We start from the raw sequence: 17571 nt of genomic DNA on the forward strand, positions 1-17571 counted from the left end.
CGTGAGAGCACGCCACGGGCACACATTGATTTTGATGATGTCCGGACTCCATCTGAATTTCATGTAATTAAAATACCAACTAGGCCTACGCTAGTGGCCGCACCTCGCGGCCGAAATGTTTGAAACTTCTCCCTGCTTCTCGGACAAACGGATGAAAACTCGCAAAGCGACGCACAAATGATCTGTACACCTTCTTTGCTAAGGCTGGCCATAGTGGGGGTATCATAGCAGGTATCATGCACTCGGGAATAGCAAATATGATGATGTGGCAAGGAATTAAAGAAGGGAGAGTGGGTTAGAGTAACATAGGTAGATACCGTAACATAATAAATGCTATACTACTTTGTGTAATGCATGGCCATCAATACGGTCATCTATGATACTATGCATTATGAAGGTACTTAGTATCATACACTAGTATCATATGCATGATACTAGTATATGATACTCCCTACTATAAGGCTGGCCATAGTGGTGGTATCATAGCCAGTATCATGCACTGAAAATAGCAAGTATGTTGATGTGGCAAAGAATTAAAGAAGATAGAGAGGGTTAGAGTAACATATAGGTAGATACTGTATCATGTTAAATGCGATGCTAATTTGTGTCATGCATGGCAATAAATATGATCATCTATGATACTACTCTATTGTACTATGCACTATAATTAAAGGTAGTATCATACACTAGTATCATATGCATGATACTAGTATATGATACTCTCCACTATGAGTAGCCTAAGTATAGCCTAACTAAAACACCCACATGTAGTTGTAGTAGGGTTTTAACTTTATATGCACTAAATGCAAGGTAAGTGCAAAAAACTGACTTAAACATAGCAGACGGGAATTGAAATGGGCCAGAAAATCAAACCAAGGGTATATCCGTGATTGTTTACCATGATTTTTTTCGAGGAGGAACGATGTAGTCACTGACGATTTGGAGTCAGAAGTGCCGCGTCTCCTTTTGAAAACTATGATCCTTCTTGTGAGATGCTCTGATATGGAAGCTGCGAGCACCAAAACTTGTTCCAAACTTTACCCATTTTTTTCCATGCGATCGTGACATCACGCCACAGTGACATAATGATTTTTGTTATTTCTGAATTCTATATGCATTTCCTGTAATTAAAATACCAACAAGGCCTACGCCTCTGGCCGCACCCCGCGGCCGAACTGTTTGAATTTTTTTTTCCATTTCTTGAACAATGAATGAAAACTCGCAAAGTAACACACAAATGATGTTGCTAACACCACGGGTTGGGGAGTTCTGGAGGACCTCGCGCGCCCTATAATGGGCCGACCGTGAAAAAAAAGGCCCTTCCTTCCCGACCTTATCTACACGCCCGCTTAGCGCCACCCCCGCCTCCCTCCCAGGCAGCAGCCGCCGCTGCTACCACCTCCCTCCCCGGCAGCAAGCGCCGCCGCCCCACCTCCCTCCGGTGGCACAAGCGCCGCCGCCCCCACCTCCCTCCGGTGGCGGACACGCCGCCGCCCCCACCTCCCTTCACGGCAGACGCGCCGCCGTCCCCACCTTCCTCCCTGGCAGAGGCGGCGACGCCCCCACCTCCCTCCACGGCGGACGCGCCGTCGCGACTCCACCTCCACCTGCCGGCTTCCCTCCGCCGCCCTGTCGGCCTCCTCCCGCGGCCCCGCTCAATGCAGCCCCGTCGGCTTCAGTCGTGCGAGCCAACGAGGCCACCTCCGTCGCGACAGTGACGCCGCCCTGCGCTCCCCACCGGCTTGCCCTCGCCGCCTGCCCCGTGCCCCCCCACTGGAGCACCCCGTCGCCGTCCATCGTGGCACCTGGCCACCACTTGCAGATGAAGGAGGCCTCGGCCTGCAGCTACAGGAAGTCTTGACCTGCATCTGCAGATGGATGGCACATCCGGGAGAGAGGAGATAGACAGCAGGAGGTTACTCTTCTAGCAGTATTCAATAGGTCGAAGCGCTGATGCCCGTCTGCGCTCCTTCTTCAACCTGGCGCTATCGAATACATGGTGCGCTGCCACCAGCTTGATTCCTCTTCAGCTTTCTCTACCATGGATGTGTGTGTGTGTTGGATGAATTGCAGCTGCCTCTCCGCCGCCGAAGTGCCCAAACAGTTCACGTCCGCCACCTTGAGCCGTTCAACGACACACCGCCAGGACGGTCACCACTGCAGCGCCGAGATCTCCACGAACTTCGCTCCTTGAACATTTCTGTTGCCTGTATTTCTTTCACATAAGCTCCTTCTCAAGAACTTACAGTTATCTTTATACTAGTTTCTTGCATGATCAGATTGAGCTATTTCCCTTGTACAGTACAATTGTTTCACTGGAAATCACCACATTTCTTTTGGTCAATTTATAGTTGGAAGCTGATGGTTCAATTGTTTGTTGGGTAAGCAGTCCACTAAAAACAAGTTAAAAATGTTTATTCTGTGAAAGTGAATGAAAAAGATGCACACGGTTTCAGTCTGAAAAAGTACGACAGTTCATTCACCATATTGTGTTAGCTCTAAACCAGGGAGTAAATCACACAAATGTAGCTCCTTTACTTTGCAGGTACGAACTTGATCGGCTTACCTTACTCTATTGTTGTTTGTTTCTGAACAAGTAACTCACCCAGTCTGCTTACTTTTGACACTGAACAACTTCTTTTGATAATTCTTGGACATGATTGTCATACATATAAACATTTGGTGTCTTCTATGATATTCTGCTTGAGAAACATGATTTTTGGGGAAGTTTGCTAGTAGTAGAGCATCACATCATTTATATTTGTTTGAAATGCTATGATACCCGTTGTGGCTGCAAAAATACGCATGGATGACTGACAGGAGTTCCTATAGAGCTGTAGTATTATTCTTCAGAGTTCAGATAATTGTATTTTGGGCCGCTGAAACCTGATGGCTCGAGTTTGTAAAAGGATATTCAGAAGTTCAAATTAGACTTACACAAAAGTTCAAAAAAAGAGTGTTATGTGCGGATGCTGCTAGGTCTTGTGTCTCGTATATGTGTGCGTGATCACTGTGTGGGTGCTTCGTGTGTGTGTCGTGCTCTTTATGTCACTGTTCTTCTTCATAAAAGGTTAACTGTTCACTATATATTTTGCAAAACCACAATTTTCTACATTAGTTAGTATGGTTGCAGTCCAATGTGTTGATTTTTAGTAGGCCAAATTGTGTTCATTGATCAAAATTGTAGAAATGGCAGGCGCTCAGCTGCAACCCATTGTGCTACGATCTTGTACGGCAAGGTGAGAACAAAAGTCACACACCAACAGCTAGCTTGAATGCACCAATACCCGACAGCAGCACCACTCGTCTCCTACTTGGTGCACGGCTTGAACAACAACAACAGGGCACGCTACATTTCTGTGATTATAAAGTGTTGTTGTTTATTGCTGCTGAAGGGTGGGGTGAGCAAGGGGAGAAGATTAGCTGCCATTGCTATTGTTTCTTCTTCTTTGTCTCCGAAATTATGTGAATCATGTTACAGGAAATAGAAGAAAAACTTTAGAAAGAAAATGATGCTTATTGAGCTACTGTAGATGGGTGGCATTTGGATACTCCTACATTTGCTATCTCACCAGCAGGCTAAAACTAATGCAAGTGATGAGTAAAAAGACATCACTTTGTGTGCCTGTGCAGAACTATGTGTTTGTTGTCCCTTGCTGGCCACGGGTACCGGAGCATGGGGCTTCCTCTGCATTGTTGCTGATCCTGAATATATGACATGCAAGTTTATTTCTTTTTTGAAAACAAGTTGCCTCCGCCTTGCAGGCCTTTTTCCTCTGAACTACTGCCTTTCCGCTCACATGTTTTTCCATGCTAACCATGTGAACCTAGAGCTTCCGTTATGAGCTCACCAGAAAACAAAAAGAAAACTGGTAATAGAGAGAATACTTGTCCCGGTTTTGATAGGATAAAGACATGTGGTGGTGATAGGATACAAAAAAAAAAAAACACATGCATATTACTATTAAAAAACAAGCATGTGGTGAAAATTCTTGTTTGCTTGTGTTCAAATTTTGTAATTGCTATGGTGTCCACCGTTCTGTATAGAAAAAGTAGGAAATGCAAATAGTTTAATTTAAAAACTTCAGTAGTTCACAAAAAAATGATTTTCCCCAATACTAAAAGAATAAAACCAAGAAGGTCAAATTTAAAAAACGGAGTAGTTCAATCTTTATTTAAAAAACTCAGATTTTCCCTGTTACTAAATAATAAAACCAAGAAGTCCAATTTTAAAAAACGGGGCAGTTCAATATTTATTACAAAAACTCGAAATGTTTCTCGTTACTAATGAATGAACCATGAAGTTCAGTTCGAAATAACGAAGAAGTTGTAGGATATTACAAAACTAGGATTTTTCCCGTTACAAATGAATAACACCAAGAAGTCCAAATTGAAAAAACCAAGAAGTTCTATTTTAAGAAACAGAATAGTTCAATGTATATGGAAACACCCAGATTTTCCTCGCTGCTAAATAATAAACCAAGAAGTTCAATTTCAAAAAATAGAGCAGTTCAATATTTATAACAAAAACTTGAATTTTTCCCGTCACTAATGAATAAACCAAGAAGTTCATTTTGAAATAACGAAGAACTTCGACATTTATTAAAAAACCACCAGTTCTTCCCATTTCTAAAAATACACAAAGAGGTTCAAATATTGAACAAATAGAGTGGTTTCATGTCTATAATACAACGAGAAGTTCAAGTACTACAAGGAATGCATTTCAGGTGAGAATAAAAGTATAGAAATATAAAAGCTTAAAAGGTTTGTTGAAAGAAGTTCAAGTGCTTTGTCTCGGGAAGTTCAAAAATTCGTGCGAGAGAGGTTCACCTTGTATTTCAATGTTCAAAAACACAAAAAAGAAATTGTTTTTTTTGTTTTAGAATAATTTCCTCAATGCATGAAGAAGTTCAGTTATTATTTTGGGAGAAATTTGATTTCAAAAAGAAAATAAAAAATTCAAATTATCAACACGGAAAAAGTTCATGTACTACATGGTGTGTGTCTAATATGAGAAAAATGAATAAAAAGGCAAGGTCCAATTTATTTTTTTTGCTATAAGTTCAAGTCCTCGGTCGGAGAAAGTTAAAAAAATTATTGTGAGAGGGGTTTGTACAAAAGGAATATCATTCGTGTAACACTGATGAATGGATGAGAAAATTACAAACAAAAATATGTCACAGAAGTTCAACATGAAAACAACAGGAAGTTCAACTACTACACTAAACGAATTTCAGATGAAAAACTTTTAAAACCGTCGCAGGTATGAAAAAATGATCGACACGGGAAAGTTGCGTGTTTACAACTGCTTTCCATCGGTATATCACTAGCTCAATTCCGGTGAGTGGATGGAGAGCTGCGAGCAAAAAAGACCATGAAAAACAGAGTGAAGTTCAAGTACACATGCTGAGAAGTTCAAGTTCTCCACGCTGTGCATTTTCGAAGAGTCTGTTTTGCGATAAAGGCAGAACGAATGATCTCGCCGTTTTTGAAATTACTTGAAAACGTGTAGGAATCAGAGAAAACTATCAACATGACAAAGTTTCGCATTTTTCTTAGCTTTTCAACGGTATATTATTTGCCCCATTTCGATAAAGTTTGTAGAAATTACGGCGAAAATATGGATTTTGCCAGTTTCAAAGTTGACTTTAAGCAGTAAGGAATTGGGAGAAACAATATATACCAAAAAGTTTCGCATTTCCTCAAGCTTTCCAACGCCATATCATTTGCTATATACGGACGCATGATTAAAAAATTAGCAGGAAAATACGAACTCGGTGCAACTTGGACCGTTTTCTAAATTACTTTTAAACCGTTCAAATTAGGAAAAACTTTAAATATGAAAAAGTAGCACATTTTCATAAGCTTTCCAACTCCATATCATTTGCCTCAATTGGATCAGCCATTTAGAAATGACATCGAAAATACGAACTCGGCTGTTCGGTTTGTGAAATTTTTCAATTCTCAAAATTACTCTTTAACCGCAGGGAATTGGAGAAAACTTTCAACATGTGGAAGGAGCGGTTTTGCAGCTAGATAGTTGATTATATCACAAACCCAAAGGCTTATGGGGAGCATTATGGTTGGACCACAAAGGAAGAAGAAGACTATGATCCAAAGGGAAAGCAGGAGACAAGCTCAGATGATGAAGCCCCACTACCCCAACCTGGGGACATGCATGTGGAGTTCAAAAAGTCAAGTCTCCCTAATAAAGCAAAGAAACCTAAGACCGAGTTTATCCCTTTTCGTCTCTTGCAGGAAAACAAACAGGAACTATGTAAAAAAGATATTAAGGCTTGAGCAGGAGATCGATGACTTAAGGGAGGAAAATTCTATCCTCAAGCGCAAGATGAGGAAGAAGGACACTACATCAACAACTCCTCCATCATCACCTCCGAAGAAAGAGACATAAATACATGGGTATGGGCACTCCCCTTGGCAACTGCCAAGCTTGGGGGAGGTGCCCCGGTATCGTATCACCATCACACCTTTACCCTTATCATTTTTCCTTAGTTCGATCCTTTTGGTTATATCTTGATCTAGTAGAATAAAGTTTTTAGTATGATCTAGCTTTGAGTTTTGTTTTGAGATCTATCTATGTAATCGAGTCCTTGAGTTATATATAATAAAGAGTAGTTTTGAGTTGAGGGCTTTGCTTCCTTGCTATGATCTTGAGGGAATAAAAGAAAGAGAAAGAATATAAAAAGAAATAAAAAGATCATATATTGATGTTATGGAGAGTAATGACTTCACATATAAAGAGTATGATGAATAAAATTTGTTGAGAGTTGACAAATAAAGTTTTGGTCATTGTTGCCATTAATAGGAAGTAATAAAGAAAGAGAGGCTTCACATATAAATATACTATCTTAGACATCTTTTGTAATTATGAGCACTCATTAAAATATGACATGCTAAAAAGTTGATGTTGGACAAGGAAGACAACATAATGGGTTATGTTTTCTTATAATGGGTTCCTCCTCCGAGCTTGAATCTTTGATCTTCATAAAATGAGCATCCTCCTCCTCATCCGTAGTTCGACCACAAGGAGATAGATCTCCATAGGTCTTGGGGTCAGCAGTGAGGTGTGAGACATAGCTCTCTCCGTCAGAATCCTGAGATGACATCTTGCTCTAATCTGCGGCAGAAACAGCTCAAAACAAGAACAGAGGATATTTGCGTGATACAGGAGTTAAAACCTTCGGGAGATTATATAATGAATTTTTACCGATTGGCAGAAGTATCATGCAAGAAAAAAGAGTCTGGAGAGCACATGAGGTGCCCACGAGGCAGGGGGCACGCCTCCCACCCTCATGGAAGCCTTGTGTCCTTCCCGGACTCCTTCTTATTTTCCTATTTTTCTAAATATTCCAAAACGGGAAAAAATTGCCATTAGAACTGTTTTGGAGTCGGTTTACTTACCGTACCACATACCTATTCCTTTTCAGGGTCTGAAACGTTCTGGAAAGTGTCTCTTATGTATTCCTCCGGGGTTACGGTTTCAATAATATTAGTTTCAACATTTATAGGATTACCTGAGATATAATGTTTAATTCTTTGACCGTTCACCACCTTCGGATTTGTGCCTTCGAAGTTATTGATTTTTATAGCACCGGAACAATAGACCTCCTCGATAACGTAAGGACCTTCCCATTTAGAGAGAAGCTTTCCTGCAAAAAATCTTAAACGAGAGTTGTATAGCAACACATAATCACCTACATTAAACTCACGCTTTTGTATCCTTTTGTCATGCCATCTTTTAACTTTTTCTTTAAACAACTTGGCATTCTCATAGGCCTGGGTTCTCCATTCATCAAGTGAGCTAATGTCAAATAACCTCTTCTCACCGGCAAGTTTAAAATCATAATTGAGCTCTTTAATGGCCCAGTATGCCTTATGTTCTAGTTTGAGAGGTAAATGAAATGCTTTTCCATAAACCATTTTATAAGGAGACATACCCATAGGATTTTTATATGCAGTTCTATAGGCCCATAATGCATCATCAAGTTTCTTGGACCAATTCTTTCTAGATCTATTAACAGTCTTTTGCAAAATTAATTTGAGCTCTTTATTACTCAATTCTACTTGACCACTAGACTGTGGGTGATAAGGGGATGCAATTCTATGATTAACATCATACTTAGCAAGCATTTTACGAAAAGCACCATGAATAAAATGTGAACCACCATCAGTCATTAAATATCTAGGGACTCCAAACCTCAGAAAAATAATTTCTTTAAGCATCTTAATAGAGGTGTTATGATCAACACTACTAGTTGGAATAGCTTCTACCCACTTAGTAACGTAATCAACAGCAACTAAAATATGTGTATACCCATTAGAGGAAGGAAAAGGTCCCATATAATCAAAGCCCTAAACGTCAAATGGTTCAATAACAAGTGAATAATTCATAGGCATTTCTTGACGTCTACTAATGTTACCAATTCTTTGACATTCATCACAAGATAAGACAAACTTACGAGCATCCTTGAAGAGAGTAGGCCAATAAGAACCGGATTGCAATACCTTATGTGCAGTTCTATCTCCAGCGTGGTGCCGTCCATAAGCCTCGGAGTGACACTTGCGTAGGATTTGTTCCTGTTCATGCTCAGGTACACAACGCCTAATAACACCATCTACTCCTTCTTTATAAAGATGTGGGTCATCCCAGAAGTAATGTCTTAAATCATAGAAAAACTTTTTCTTTTGCTGGTATGTGACACTAGGTTGTATCAATTTAGCAACAATGTAATTAGAATAATCAACATACCATGGAGCAGTACGAGAAGCATTAATGACATTTAATTGTTCATCAGGAAAGCTATCATCAATAGGTAGTGGGTCATCAAGAACATTCTCTAACCTAGTGTAACGCCCACGATGCGGCTATATCTCCCATGTGTCGAGGCACGACTTAGAGGCATAACCGCATTGTGGTTTTGTCGCAAGAAGGGTCATCTTCACACAATCCCATGTAATGAACAAGAATGGGATAAGAAGTTGGCTTACAATCGCCACTTCACACAATACATAAATAAATCATACATCAATCAGAGTACACACATAGGTCCGACTACGGAACCAAAATAAAAGAAGACAACCCCAAATGCTAGATCCCCGATCGTCCCAACTGGACTCCACTACTGATCAACAGGAAACGAAACACAGTAATGGCCAAGGTCTTCGTCGAACTCCCACTTGAGCTCGGTGGCATCACCTGCACTGGTCTCATCGGCACCTGCAACTGTTTTTGTAGAATCTGTGAGTCACGAGGACTCAGCAATCTCACACCCGCGAGATCAAGACTATTTAAGCTTAAGGGTAGGAAAGGGGTAGTGAGGTGGAGCTGCAGCAAGCACTAAGCATATATGTGTGACGCCCCCGATTTGACCGTACACTAATCATGCACGCAAATGTGTACGATCAAGATCAGGGACTCACGGGAAGATATCACAACACAACTCTACAACATAAATAAGTCATACAAGCATCATAATACAAGCTAGGGGCCTCGAGGGCTCGAATACAATTGCTCGATCATAGACAAGCCAGCGGAAGCAACAATATCTGAGTACAAACATAAGTTAAACAAGTTTGCCTTAAGAAGGCTAGCACAAAAGTAGCAACGATCGAAAAGGCAAGGCCTCCTGCCTGGGACCTCCTAACTACTCCTCGAAGCCGAACTCCACGTAGAATCATCCTCGGGATCTCTAGCTCCTGTACTCCAGTATCTGGTTGCGACAATCAGGTATAGAAAAGGGAAAAGAGGGAGAAAAGCAACCGTGAGTACTCATCCAAAGTACTCGCAAGCAAGGAGCTACACTACATATGCATGGGTATATGTGTAAAGGGGCATATCAGTGGGCTGAACTGCAGAATGCCAGAATAAGAGGGGGATAGCTAATCCTGTCGAAGACTACGCTTCTGGCAGCCTCCATCTTGCAGCATGTAGAAGAGAGTAGATTGAAGCCCTCCAAGTAGCGTCGCATAGCATAATCCTACCCGGCGATCCCCTCCTCGTCGCCCTGTTAGAGAGCGATCACCGGGTTGTATCTGGCACTTGGAAGGGTATATTTTATTCAGTATCCGGTTCTAGTTGTCATAAGGTCAAGGTACAACTCCGGGTCGTCCTTTTACAGAGGGACACGGCTATTCGAATAGATAAACTTCCCTGCAGGGGTGCACCACATAACCCAACACGCTCGATCCCATTTGGCCGGACACACTTTTCTGGGTCATGCCCGGCCTCGGAAGATCAACACGTCGCAGCCCCACCTAAGCACAACAGAGAGGTCAGCACACCGGTCTAACCCTATGCGCGCAGGGGTCTGGGCCCATCGCCCTATGCACACCTGCACGTTGCGAACGCGGCCGGAAGCAGACCTAGCCTAGTGGCGTTCCAGTCCAATCCGGCACGCGCCACTCAGTCGCTGACGTCACGAAGGCTTCGGCTGATACCACGACGCCGGGATACCCATAACTACTCCCGCGTAGATGGTTAGTGCGTATAGACCAAATGGCCAGACTCAGATCAAATACCCAGAACTCGTTAAGCGTGTTATGTCGAAGTAACCGCGGACGCCGACCAGGGCCAGGCCCACCTCTATCCTAGGTGGTCTCAACCTGCCCTGTCGCTCCGCCATAAGTAACAGTCGGGGGCCGTCAGGAACCCAGGCCCACCTCTACCGGGGTGGAGCCACCTGTCCTTTCAGCCCCCTCATCAGAATCACTTGCGGGTACTCAAGGAGCCGACCCGACTTTAGTCACCACATGTGTCATGTATAGAATATATAAGTATATACCCGTGATCACCGCCCAGGTGATCACGGCCCGATAGTATAGCACAGCAGACGGACAAGAAGGTAGGGCCACTGATGGAAAACTAGCATCCTATACTAAGTAGTAGGATAGTAGGTAAGGGAAACAACTGTAGCAACAATGACAGACTATGCAACAGAATAGGATTAACCAAAAGCAGTAACATGCTACACTACTCTAATGCAAGCAGTAGAGAGTAGAGTAGGCGATATCTGGTGATCAAGGGGGGGGGGGGCTTGCCTGGTTGCTCTGGCAAGTAGGAGGGGTCGTCAACTCCGTAGTCGAACTGGGCAGTTGCAGCGTCGGTCTCGTAGTCTACCGGAGAGAAGAGGGGGAAGAAACAGTAATTACAATGCAAACATAAGCATGATGATGCGCGTCATGACAATGAGCGGTGCTAGGTGTGCCCTAACGCGGCAGTAGGTGGTACCGGCGAACGGGGGAAACATTCGGGAAAGAATTCCCGGTGTTTCGCGTTTTCGGACAGATGAACCGGAGGGGGAAAGTTGTGTGTTTGCTATGCTAGGGATGTGTGGCGGGCGAACGGGCTGCGTATCCGGATTCGTCTCGTCGTTCTGAGCAACTTTCATATACAAAGTTTTTCCATTCGAGCTACGGATTATTTTATATTAATTTCTAAAGATTTAAATCATTTTTAGGATTTATTTAATTAATTTATTCAACATTATCCAGAATAGTAAAATATGACGTCAGCATGACATCATGCTGACGTCAGCAGTCAACTGTGCATTTGACTGGGTCAACTACGGGTGGGTCCCGCATGTCATACACTTCTTAGCTTAATTAGGGTTTAGCTAATTAATTACTGTTTAATTAAATTAACTAATTAATTAGATTAATTTAATTAGGATTAATTAACTTAATTAATTTACTAATTAATTAATTAACTAATTAACAATTTTATTAATTACATTTTTATTTCTTTTTTTATTTTTGTTTTAGGGGTGTGGGGCCACGCTGGCAGTGGCCCATCTGGCCACTGGAGCAGCTATCGGGGCCACGGGAGCGGGCCGCTCGCCCGGACGGGCACGAGCCACAGGACGCGCCGGCGCAGCGCCAGCGGCGGGCGCCCGAAGGGGGCCGCAGAGGGGGGTGCGCGGGCGGCAACGCGCGTGGCCGTGAGCGGAGTCGTGGGCGGACGAGGAGGGCGTGGGCATGCGGGGCCGAGCGCGGCCACGGCGGGGTGGTGGCCAGAGGCGTGCAGCGAGGGAGGACCACGGCGAGGCACAGGGCCGAGCGTGGTCGGCGCGTGAGGGATGGCGCCGGCGACAGAGAACAAGGGGAGTGAGAGAGAGGGAGGCCGGAGCCTCACCGTCCGATGCAGGGGGATGGCAGTGGGCGTGAGGAGGAGGCGGATGACGGCGAGCGACGGGCGGGGCGGCACTGGCGATGTCGGAGACGACGAGCGGCGTCAGCGCGCCGAGGTCGGAGGGGGGGGGGGGGCAGCGAGGAGGGAGGTGAGGAGGAGGCGGTGACCGGGCAGGGTCCCGTGACTGCGTGGTCGGGGACGGGCGACAGGGCGCCGGTGGGGCGACGGGAGGGGCCGGCTCCACGAGGGGGGGGGGGGGGGGTGGCGGCGATGGATGACGACGAGGTCGAGGGGCTTCGGGGGCGACGGGGTCACCGGGATCGGGGGAGGCGAGCGCCCCGATCCAGATCGGGTCCTCGGGTGGGGGAAGAGAGCGAGGGGAGAGTGGGTGGTTGGGCTAGGGTTTAGGGGGGTGGGGGATATGGGGAGTGCGGGGTGGGCCTCCTGGTGGCCTGGGTGGCCAGTTGGGCCACTCGGCCCAAGGAGAGGGGGTGGGGGGCTTTGCCTTTTTTTTGTTTGTTCTTTCTTGATTTGCTTTCCTTTTATATTTTTCTTTTATTTCTTTACTGTTTTCATTTATAGTTTCTATTATTTTAGTTTTATAAAATACCAAGTTAGCACCTAAATTAGTATTACTAATTAGGCCACTCCATAATTATTTTGGCACACTACTAATTTAGTTATATTATTATAACTTTATAAAAGGCATTAAATTAATTGTTTTGCCCTATGCTTTGGTTATTTTAGTGAATTTAAATATTATAAGAAATGTTGGTTTCTCCACCATCATTACTCATGAATTATTCGGCAACACCCCAACATTTTAGTTTTCATATTTGAAAATATTTTATCGTTTGCTTGATTTTGAATTCGAATTCGAAACCGGTTTCGAACTAACGCGAGATTAGCAACAGAAATCGAGGTGACGTGGCAACATTAACGTGGGATTACTGTAGCTTGATTATCCGGGCGTCACAATTCTCCTCCACTACAAGAAATCTCGTCCCGAGATTTAAGGGGCGTGTAAGGGGGGAAGATCTGGTTATGAAATTCTAACGAAACTCCTCGGACTTGGTTGCTCTTCTCGAAGCGGTCAATCCATTACGTGGATGTCTTCATTACTCTGCTTCAGGTCATCATGATAAAGTCGGCATCCTTTCTTCGGGAACTCCATCGCACTTACGAAGGAATGCAGGGTGGGTATTCAGGGAGAACGGACCTCCGTAAGGTTGACTATCTGGTCGATAACATCGGGGAAGGTGGCGGAAAGTAACTCTCGAATTGCAACTTAAGAAATTATCGAGAGCAAAGTAAGAAGGTACAGAAATAGAAGTTTCAAGCGCATAGGCAATCGTTCGTTGCCTGAAACAAAGTGTGGAAGGGGTTTAGAGCAATGTGAATAAGCATTGCATCTAATACGAGTATAGATCACTAGGCAGGTGGCCCGTGAATTACATACAAAGTCAAGAGCGAGGAATAACTCTGACAACACGTTGTACAGGAGAGTCAGTTTTCGATCCTGTGGAACTGTGGGTTATGGGCCCACCATGTGGGTTTTTTTATAGGAGCAGTGACATGTTGCACGGTCATGATAGCAAGGCATGTCAGAGAGTACCCTGTCAGTTATGTTGGCAACACGTTGTTACCAAGGGCGAGGGACGAAGAGAACCATTTTCCTGCTCGTTGAAACGAGGCGGACCATAAGGCAAAGTTCTCGTCCATCGGTGGCTACCGGAATGTCACCAACAATAGTAACAGGGTCTTACTGACAAAGTTGTACACCGAGGTGTTTGTACAAGCAAGGAATTAATACTGCTTAGATCATAATGATCACCAGAAATGTTAAACCAACCAATGGAAAGGAAAATATGATTATCAGATTAAACAGAACAATGGAAAGGAAAATGTGTTTAAACACATATTTCAGGGGTATATCCTTCCCAAGGACAATGGTTAGAAGAGAACCATTTAGGTTAGGGAAGAGGAAGTTCATGACATTACCCAAACAACGGTGTTTGAATAATTGATAACGAAAATTTAGCATTGTGCTTCAAATGTTTTTATTGAAGATCGGAGTACCTTAGACATGCTTCGAGATAGCATTGATATGGTCATCAGGTGAAGATCAGACTTTGAAAACACACAGGATCCATCAGGAATAACTTGTAGAATAAGTCTTACAATTTCCTCATGGAAGAATGGATAACCTTGCCGAAAAGGAATCTATAACAATAGGGCCATCCGGCCAGGTGTGCTAGGCATGACATCACCTTACCGGGTCATAAATAGACCAATGTTATAACTCTTGGAAATATGTTCCAACCATCATATCTGACCGAGATTCAGATCTGATTGGTGTCAGGATAACTCAGACTCAGGATGCCTGAGAAGAAAGGTGCAACACAAATTGTCGAAACGACATCAAAGATTCTCGGGAGATGAACTATGGAAGCGAGCTCCGAACAAGGGTTCATCGTTAAATCCAGGAGAGGTGAGGAGGTGACTGATTGACTCAGCGACAATCCATTGAGATTTCCAAAAGATGGATTTCCACAACTATGTGAACAAGGAGATAACATTAGCCAGATCAAATGATATAATGATGTATGCTCGAGGAAAAACATACACAGTTATACATTGGTTGAAATGTGCACCCGAAATATGGGCTAGGTAGCACGATCGATGTTCGAATGATGATTCATCAAGCCATAGACGTAGAATGAAACTATAGACCAATAACTTCAAAGCAATAGGGTTGCTAGAAGTTTAGAATTTACACATCACAGACCATTTGTCGGTATTTCGTTTAGAAACAACACGGGGACCAAGAAAGAATGGTGATGGCGAGAAGTATCACTGTACCAAGAATTCTTAAGAGGTGGAGTAATGCTCACGACATTCTTGACATCAAAGATGGTAATACTCCACGGTAGAACATAACATAAGTTGGATAGCAGGGAAATCAAGATACAACACAAAATATGAACAAGTTTGTGTTGGGGGGGGGGGGCGGAGGCAAGAATGTTGTCGATGATAACACAATTCATCGAGGGGCAAGGATGGTATTTCTCATCCTGAATTTCCACTGATATCCTGGAAGAGCTCAAAATGTTGGTGCTGATCACGACACATTTGTCGAGAGATTTCATGAAGATGTAATCTATCGGCGATGACATCAAGTCAAAGGAATGGTGAAGCGAAAAGTTATTGGAACCAAGGGTACGACACAAACTCCAAACCAAGCTTGTTGTTGGAGGTGAAACGATAAGATGAGGAAGATCGACATAAGCTTAGCTCATCATCGAAAGTTGTGCTCCACGGTTAAGGACCAGGTAGCACAGTTAAAATTTAGCACGCTAAGGATATAGCCTATCAGGCTAGGAATGACTTAAATGATTATTAAACTCATAAGCAATGAAAATTACTTAGAGTTATTGAATCGGAGTGTGGAATTGATTCACTTATCGGTGTCCTTGAGGGGTTCTAACAACTCGGAGCCCGTGAAAAATTGGAATCAATGAGAATGTAATACTTGATGGAGAACTCATAAGAAGTTATGCAGTTCTGTGATAATCTCGAGATACCAGGGGGGTAATGCTCGACGACAGATCAAAGTAGAGGTTGGACTAGGGTATTGCTCTACAGAAGACAAGTGCTTAAACTTGCACGAGAAATGGTATTTAAAGGAGAACATGGTCGGAACCACGATTGCAAAAGGCCAGATCCCAGATATAAGATGAACTTATACCAAGGGAATAATTAATTTAAGAAAAGCTTTAATGATAAGATCTACATCGTGTCCATGGGCATGAACGCAAAGTTCAAGGTCGACTCCCACTTCTCCAATGCATAATCTTTCATTTACTTCTCGCGTTCGATGAAGTTGTATGGCAGAAAATTATCTGGTAAAATACCAGAAGGGTATGGCTTGTGAAAACCTTCGGGTTCATACGGTTTTTAGGGAAGGTATAGGTTCAACCCATCAGGGCATCTTAGGAACTTATACCACAAACTTCGGAGTAAATAATACAAGCTCGAAAGTAGAGCATGGTTCACAAAGCAGAGGATACAATTTACCAAAGGCATCATGTATCCGAGGAAAATCTCACAAGCTTATTTTATATGAAGGACATTGTCGGATAAAATCCATCAAAGGATATGTCGGTCCATAACAGAGCTGATGTGAGCATCGGGACACAACCAGAGGAAGTAACAATGCAAAGGCATTGGATTATAGAAGCAACTGACTAACTCAAAGCTCAATGCAAAGGAATTATAATTTCAAATTCAAGGGATCAGAAGCAACGCTCTGATCAAGGATGGATAAGTTGAGTAGGCTTAGGGGTACAATCGATGACGATTTGATTGGTCGAGATCCAGCTCATGTTAAAAATGACGTTTGAGCCAGAAGGAAGAATTCTAGGATCTGATTGAGGATTGTGAGCATTCGCAATATTTTGAATCAACAGACTCAAAATGATAATGACAAGGAATGACTATAAGATTACGAGACTTATGGGATTAACCATAATGCAAGCAAGCAAGAATTTCAAGAGCAGTAGGCTGCTCAGGATTTTCGGTAGATCGAATGGTATTTTGAACACTTTTGTGAAATACTTGAATCAACTGGGGATGAGCGGATACTCGATAAGGGCGAGAAATTATCCGTAGGGGTACTCAGGTGACAAAGAACAGCAAGGCAGTAAGCTCAAGGATTCTCGGAACAACAGAGATAATTTTGGGGTATCTTGTAATAACAAGATCAACTGGGAAACATTGTATGAATGGCGAGTATACGCGGTTATCCATAGGAGTTTATCGATGAAAGGGAATTGCAAAAGCGATGGACACAAGTTCTCGGGTTATCAGCGGAGAGTATCTTCAGGGTCTTCACGTGCAGCAGACGATCATCAGCAATAAGGGGCTCTTCGGGTGAAAGTGATAACGAGATCCTAAGGTTAGATTTAGCAAAATTTATTTAACCCGAATAGAAGAGAGATCAGAGTCCCGGAGTATAGACAAGGAGTAAAAGATCCTAATACCACCCAATGGCGACGTGGGCCGGTAAGACACACAGCCATGTTAGTAAAAGTTTTTGCAATGTCTAGACTCGACTTCGGCCAAGGAGTGTGGAAAGGGGGATTCCTACAGGCAGTCGGCTCTGATACCAACTTGTGACGCCCCCGATTTGACCGTACACTAATCATGCACGCAAATGTGTACGATCAAGATCAGGGACTCACGGGAAGATATCACAACACAACTCTACAACATAAATAAGTCATACAAGCATCATAATACAAGCTAGGGGCCTCGAGGGCTCGAATACAATTGCTCGATCATAGACAAGTCAGCGGAAGCAACAATATCTGAGTACAAACATAAGTTAAACAAGTTTGCCTTAAGAAGGCTAGCACAAAAGT

Source organism: Aegilops tauschii, chromosome 6 (assembly GCF_002575655.3).
Source record: "Aegilops tauschii subsp. strangulata cultivar AL8/78 chromosome 6, Aet v6.0, whole genome shotgun sequence".
In the NCBI taxonomy this organism is placed as follows: domain Eukaryota; kingdom Viridiplantae; phylum Streptophyta; class Magnoliopsida; order Poales; family Poaceae; genus Aegilops; species Aegilops tauschii.